This window comes from Nothobranchius furzeri, chromosome 14 (assembly GCF_043380555.1).
Source record: "Nothobranchius furzeri strain GRZ-AD chromosome 14, NfurGRZ-RIMD1, whole genome shotgun sequence".
NCBI classification, from domain to species: Eukaryota; Metazoa; Chordata; class Actinopteri; order Cyprinodontiformes; family Nothobranchiidae; genus Nothobranchius; species Nothobranchius furzeri.
Window position 1 is genome coordinate 42,135,650 of NC_091754.1, and position 6,255 is coordinate 42,141,904.

Sequence of the window (6,255 nt, forward strand, 5' to 3'; positions counted from 1 at the left end):
AAAAAGACAAATAAATAGCTTACTTTAAATTCCTGAGGAAAAAACCACGTGGCCTAATGGATAAGGCGTCTGACTTCGGATCAGAAGATTGAGTGTTCAAGTCCCTTCGTGGTTGAGTCAATTCTCCTGACAATGTTAATGACACAAGCAGCGCACCACTCTACCTCTGTCCACTTTAAACTGAGATTTCAATTTCTTCACTGCCATGTATTGGAATCAATCTACATTCTGGAAAGTGTCTGCAAACCCACTTGAAAAGAATGTTCTGCTTTTTTAAAAACTTGGATCACATGATTTTTACGTGTCCTTTATGTTTTTCTACTTTGATCAGTTATTAGTTTCAGCAACTCAGCAGGATTTTTATTATAACCAAAAAAACTCATGGAAATCAAGGGGGATCCATTGAAAATTGAATGGATGATTAGCTTGTAGAGAGGGTAGATGGTGGGATGAAAGATTGAACTGCTTGAAAGATTGATACATGATTGGAGGAAAGAAATGACAATGAGGGCAAATCCTCAACAGTCTAGACCAATAGGAAGTCATGCTGAAACTATTAGACGTGAAGTTCAGTTGGATTTTGAATTCAAATGTGATATGGTGGAACTAGCTTTTGTGGCATTTGGATTAGTTTGATGCAATTTGCACATCCAATTATTTGCATAGAAATTCGTAAAAGCCAAATAAATAGCTAACTTTAAATTCTGAGGTAAAGACCACGTGGCCTAATGGATAAGGTGTCTGACTATGGATCAGAAGATTGAGGGTTCAAGTCCCTTCGTGGTTGAGTCAATCCTTCTGACACAAGCAGCGCACCACTCTACCTCTATCCACTTCAAACTGAGATTTCAATTTCGTCACTGTCATGTATTGGAATCAATCTACAGTCTGTAAAGTGTCTGCAAACCCACTTGAAAAGAATGTTCTGCTTTTTTAAAGTCTTGGATCACATTATTTTTACGTGTCCTTTATGTTTTTCTACTTTGATCAGTTATTAGTTTCAGCAACTCAGCAGGATTTTATTATAACCAAAAAAACTCATGGAAATCAAGGGGGATCCATTGAAAATTGAATGGATGATTAGCTTGTAGAGAGGGTAGATGGTGGGATGAAAGATTGAACTGCTTGAAAGATTGATACATGATTGGAGGAAAGAAATGACAACGAGGGCAAATCCTCAACAGTCTAGACCAATAGGAAGTCATGCTGAAACTATTAGACGTGAAGTTCAGTTGGATTTTGAATTCAAATGTGATATGGTGGAACTAGCTTTTGTGGCATTTGGATTAGTTTGATGCAATTTGCACATCCAATTATTTGCATAGAAATTCGTAAAAGCCAAATAAATAGCTAACTTTAATTTCCTGAGGTAAAGACCATGTGTCCTAATGGATAAGGTGTCTGACTATGGATCAGAAGATTGAGGGTTCAAGTCCCTTCGTGGTTGAGTCAATACTTCTGACACAAGCAGCGCACCACTCTACCTCTGTCCACTTTAAACTGAGATTTCAATTTCTTCACTGTCATGTATTGGAATCAATCTACATTCTGGAAAGTGTCTGCAAACCCACTTGAAAAGAATGTTCTGCTTTTTTAAAAACTTGGATCACATGATTTTTACGTGTCCTTTATGTTTTTCTACTTTGATCAGTTATTAGTTTCAGCAACTCAGCAGGATTTTTATTATAACCAAAAAAACTCATGGAAATCAAGGGGGATCCATTGAAAATTGAATGGATGATTAGCTTGTAGAGAGGGTAGATGGTGGGATGAAAGATTGAACTGCTTGAAAGATTGATACATGATTGGAGGAAAGAAATGACAACGAGGGCAAATCCTCAACAGTCTAGACCAATAGGAAGTCATGCTGAAACTATGAGACGTGAAGTTCAGTTGGATTTTGAATTCAAATGTGATATGGTGGAACTAGCTTTTGTGGCATTTGGATTAGTTTGATGCAATTTGCACATCCAATCATTTGCATAGAATTTCGTAAAAGCCAAATAAAAAGCTAACTTTAATTTCTAGAGGTCAAGACCACGTGGCCTAATGGATAAGGCGTCTGACTTCGGATCAGAAGATTGAGGCTTCAAGTCCCATCGTGGTTGAGTCAATCCTCCTGACAATGTTAATGACACAAGCAGCGCACCACTCTACCTCTGTCCACTTTAAACTGAGATTTCAATTACTTCACTGTCATGTATTGGAATCGATCTACATTCTGGAAAGTGTCTGAAAACCCACTTGAAAAGAATGTTCTGCTTTTTTAAAGTCTTGGATCACATGATTTTTACGTGTCCTTTATGTTTTTCTACTTTGATCAGTTATTAGTTTCAGCAACTCAGCAGGATTTTTATTATAACCAAAAAAACTCATGGAAATCAAGGGGGATCCATTGAAAATTGAATGGATGATTAGCTTGTAGAGAGGGTAGATGGTGGGATGAAAGATTGAACTGCTTGAAAGATTGATACATGATTGGAGGAAAGAAATGACAACGAGGGCAAATCCTCAACAGTCTAGACCAATAGGAAGTCATGCTGAAACTATTAGACGTGAAGTTGAGTTGGATTTTGAATTCAAATGTGATATGGTGGAACTAGCTTTTGTGGCATTTGGATTAGTTTGATGCAATTTGCACATCCAATCATTTGCATAGAAATTCGTAAAAGCCAAATAAATAGCTAACTTTAATTTCCTGAGGTAAAGACCATGTGGCCTAATGGATAAGGTGTCTGACTATGGATCAGAAGATTGAGGGTTCAAGTCCCTTCGTGGTTGAGTCAATCCTTCTGACACAAGCAGCGCACCACTCTACCTCTGTCCACTTTAAACTGAGATTTCAATTTCTTCACTGTCATGTATTGGAATCAATCTACATTCTGGAAAGTGTCTGCAAACCCACTTGAAAAGAATGTTCTGCTTTTTTTAAAGTCTTGGATCACATGATTTTTACATGTCCTTTATGTTTTTCTACTTTGATCAGTTATTAGTTTCAGCAACTCAGCAGGATTTTTATTATAACCAAAAAAACTCATGGAAATCAAGGGGGATCCATTGAAAATTGAATGGATGATTAGCTTGTAGAGAGGGTAGATGGTGGGATGAAAGATTGAACTGCTTGAAAGATTGATACATGATTGGAGGAAAGAAATGACAACGAGGGCAAATCCTCAACAGTCTAGACCAATAGGAAGTCATGCTGAAACTATGAGACGTGAAGTTCAGTTGGATTTTGAATTCAAATGTGATATGGTGGAACTAGCTTTTGTGGCATTTGGATTAGTTTGATGCAATTTGCACATCCAATCATTTGCATAGAATTTCGTAAAAGCCAAATAAAAAGCTAACTTTAATTTCTAGAGGTCAAGACCACGTGGCCTAATGGATAAGGCGTCTGACTTCGGATCAGAAGATTGAGGCTTCAAGTCCCATCGTGGTTGAGTCAATCCTCCTGACAATGTTAATGACACAAGCAGCGCACCACTCTACCTCTGTCCACTTTAAACTGAGATTTCAATTACTTCACTGTCATTTATTGGAATCGATCTACATTCTGGAAAGTGTCTGAAAACCCACTTGAAAAGAATGTTCTGCTTTTTTAAAGTCTTGGATCACATGATTTTTACGTGTCCTTTATGTTTTTCTACTTTGATCAGTTATTAGTTTCAGCAACTCAGCAGGATTTTTATTATAACCAAAAAACTCATGGAAATCAAGGGGGATCCATTGAAAATTGAATGGATGATTAGCTTGTAGAGAGGGTAGATGGTGGGATGAAAGATTGAACTGCTTGAAAGATTGATACATGATTGGAGGAAAGAAATGACAACGAGGGCAAATCCTCAACAGTCTAGACCAATAGGAAGTCATGCTGAAACTATGAGACGTGAAGTTCAGTTGGATTTTGAATTCAAATGTGATATGGTGGAACTAGCTTTTGTGGCATTTGGATTAGTTTGATGCAATTTGCACATCCAATCATTTGCATAGAAATTCGTAAAAGCCAAATAAAAAGCTAACTTTAATTTCTAGCGGTAAAGACCACGTGGCCTAATGGATAAGGCGTCCGACTTCGGATCAGAAGATTGAGGGTTCAAGTCCCTTCGTGGTTGAGTCAATCCTCCTGACAATGTTAATAACACTAGCAGTGCACCACTCTACCTCTGTCCACTTTAAACTGAGATTTCAATTTCTGCACTGTCATGTATTGGAATCAATCTACATTCTGGAAAGTGTCTGCAAACCCACTTGAAAAGAATGTTCTGCTTTTTAAAAAAACTTGGATCACATGATTTTTACGTGTCCTTTATGTTTTTCTACTTTGATCAGTTATTAGTTTCAGCAACTCAGCAGGAATTTTATTATAACCAAAAAAACTCATGGAAATCAAGGGGGATCCATTGAAAATTGAATGGATGATTAGCTTGTAGAGAGGGTAGATGGTGGGATGAAAGATTGAACTGCTTGAAAGATTGATACATGATTGGAGGAAAGAAATGACAACGAGGGCAAATCCTCAACAGTCTAGACCAATAGGAAGTCATGCTGAAACTATTAGACGTGAAGTTCAGTTGGATTTTGAATTCAAATGTGATATGGTGGAACTAGCTTTTGTGGCATTTGGATTAGTTTGATGCAATTTGCACATCCAATCAGTTGCATAGAAATTCGTAAAAGCCAAATAAATAGCTAACTTTAATTTCCTGAGGTAAAGACCATGTGGCCTAATGGATAAGGTGTCTGACTATGGATAAGAAGATTGAGGGTTCAAGTCCCTTCGTGGTTGAGTCAATCCTTCTGACACAAGCAGCGCACCACTCTACCTCTGTCCACTTTAAACTGAGATTTCAATTTCTTCACTGTCATGTATTGGAATCAATCTACATTCTGGAAAGTGTCTGCAAACCCACTTGAAAAGAATGTTCTGCTTTATTAAAAACTTGGATCACATGATTTTTACGTGTCCTTTATGTTTTTCTACTTTGATCAGTTATTAGTTTCAGCAACTCAGCAGGATTTTTATTATAACCAAAAAAACTCATGGAAATCAAGGGGGATCCATTGAAAATTGAATGGATGATTAGCTTGTAGAGAGGGTAGATGGTGGGATGAAAGATTGAACTGCTTGAAAGATTGATACATGATTGGAGGAAAGAAATGACAACGAGGGCAAATCCTCAACAGTCTAGACCAATAGGAAGTCATGCTGAAACTATGAGACGTGAAGTTCAGTTGGATTTTGAATTCAAATGTGATATGGTGGAACTAGCTTTTGTGGCATTTGGATTAGTTTGATGCAATTTGCACATCCAATCATTTGCATAGAAATTCGTAAAAGACAAATAAAAAGCTAACTTTAATTTCTAGAGGTAATGACCACGTGGCCTAATGGATAAGGCGTCTGACTTTGGATCAGAAGATTGAGGGTTCAAGTCCCTTCGTGGTTGAGTCAATCCTCCTGACAATGTTAATAACACAAGCAGTGCACCACTCTACCTCTGTCCACTTTAAACTGAGATTTCAATTTCTTCACTGTCATGTATTGGAATCAATCTACATTCTGGAAAGTGTCTGCAAACCCACTTGAAAAGAAGGTTCTGCTTTTTTAAAGTCTTGGATCACATGATTTTTACGTGTCCTTTATGTTTTTCTACTTTGATCAGTTAGTAGTTTCAGCAACTCAGCAGGATTTTTATTATAACCAAAAAACTCATGGAAATCAAGGGGGATCCATTGAAAATTGAATGGATGATTAGCTTGTAGAGAGGGTAGATGGTGGGATGAAAGATTGAACTGCTTGAAAGATTGATACATGATTGGAGGAAAGAAATGACAACGAGGGCAAATCCTCAACAGTCTAGACCAATAGGAAGTCATGCTGAAACTATGAGACGTGAAGTTCAGTTGGATTTTGAATTCAAATGTGATATGGTGGAACTAGCTTTTGTGGAATTTGGATTAGTTTGATGCAATTTGCACATCCAATCATTTGCATAGAAATTCGTAAAAGCCAAATAAATAGCTAACTTTCAATTCCTGAGGTAAAGACCACGTGGCCTAATGGATAAGGCGTCTGACTTTGGATCAGAAAATTGAAGGTTCAAGTCCCTTCGTGGTTGAGTCAATCCTTCTGACACAAGCAATGCACCACTCTACCTCTGTCCACTTTAAACTGAGATTTCAATTTCTTCACTGTCATGTATTGGAATCAATCTACATTCTGGAAAGTGTCTGCAAACCCACTTGAAAAGA

The 6,255-nt window shown here is 37.5% G+C and overlaps 4 non-coding genes across 4 annotated transcripts; all 4 read left to right on the forward strand.

Moving 5' to 3' along the window:
- The first annotated feature begins 714 nt into the window (after positions 1-714).
- On the forward strand, positions 715-787 carry trnah-aug (transfer RNA histidin (anticodon AUG)). The gene has a single exon. It is a non-coding gene; the product is annotated as a tRNA-His (tRNA).
- Positions 788-2,708: 1,921 nt separating this feature from the next.
- trnah-aug (transfer RNA histidin (anticodon AUG)) lies at positions 2,709-2,781 on the forward strand. Its single transcript has one exon. It is a non-coding gene; the product is annotated as a tRNA-His (tRNA).
- Positions 2,782-4,042: 1,261 nt separating this feature from the next.
- On the forward strand, positions 4,043-4,115 carry trnar-ucg (transfer RNA arginine (anticodon UCG)). The gene has a single exon. It is a non-coding gene; the product is annotated as a tRNA-Arg (tRNA).
- Positions 4,116-5,377: 1,262 nt separating this feature from the next.
- Positions 5,378-5,450, forward strand: trnaq-uug (transfer RNA glutamine (anticodon UUG)). The gene has a single exon. It is a non-coding gene; the product is annotated as a tRNA-Gln (tRNA).
- Positions 5,451-6,255: the final 805 nt, after the last annotated feature.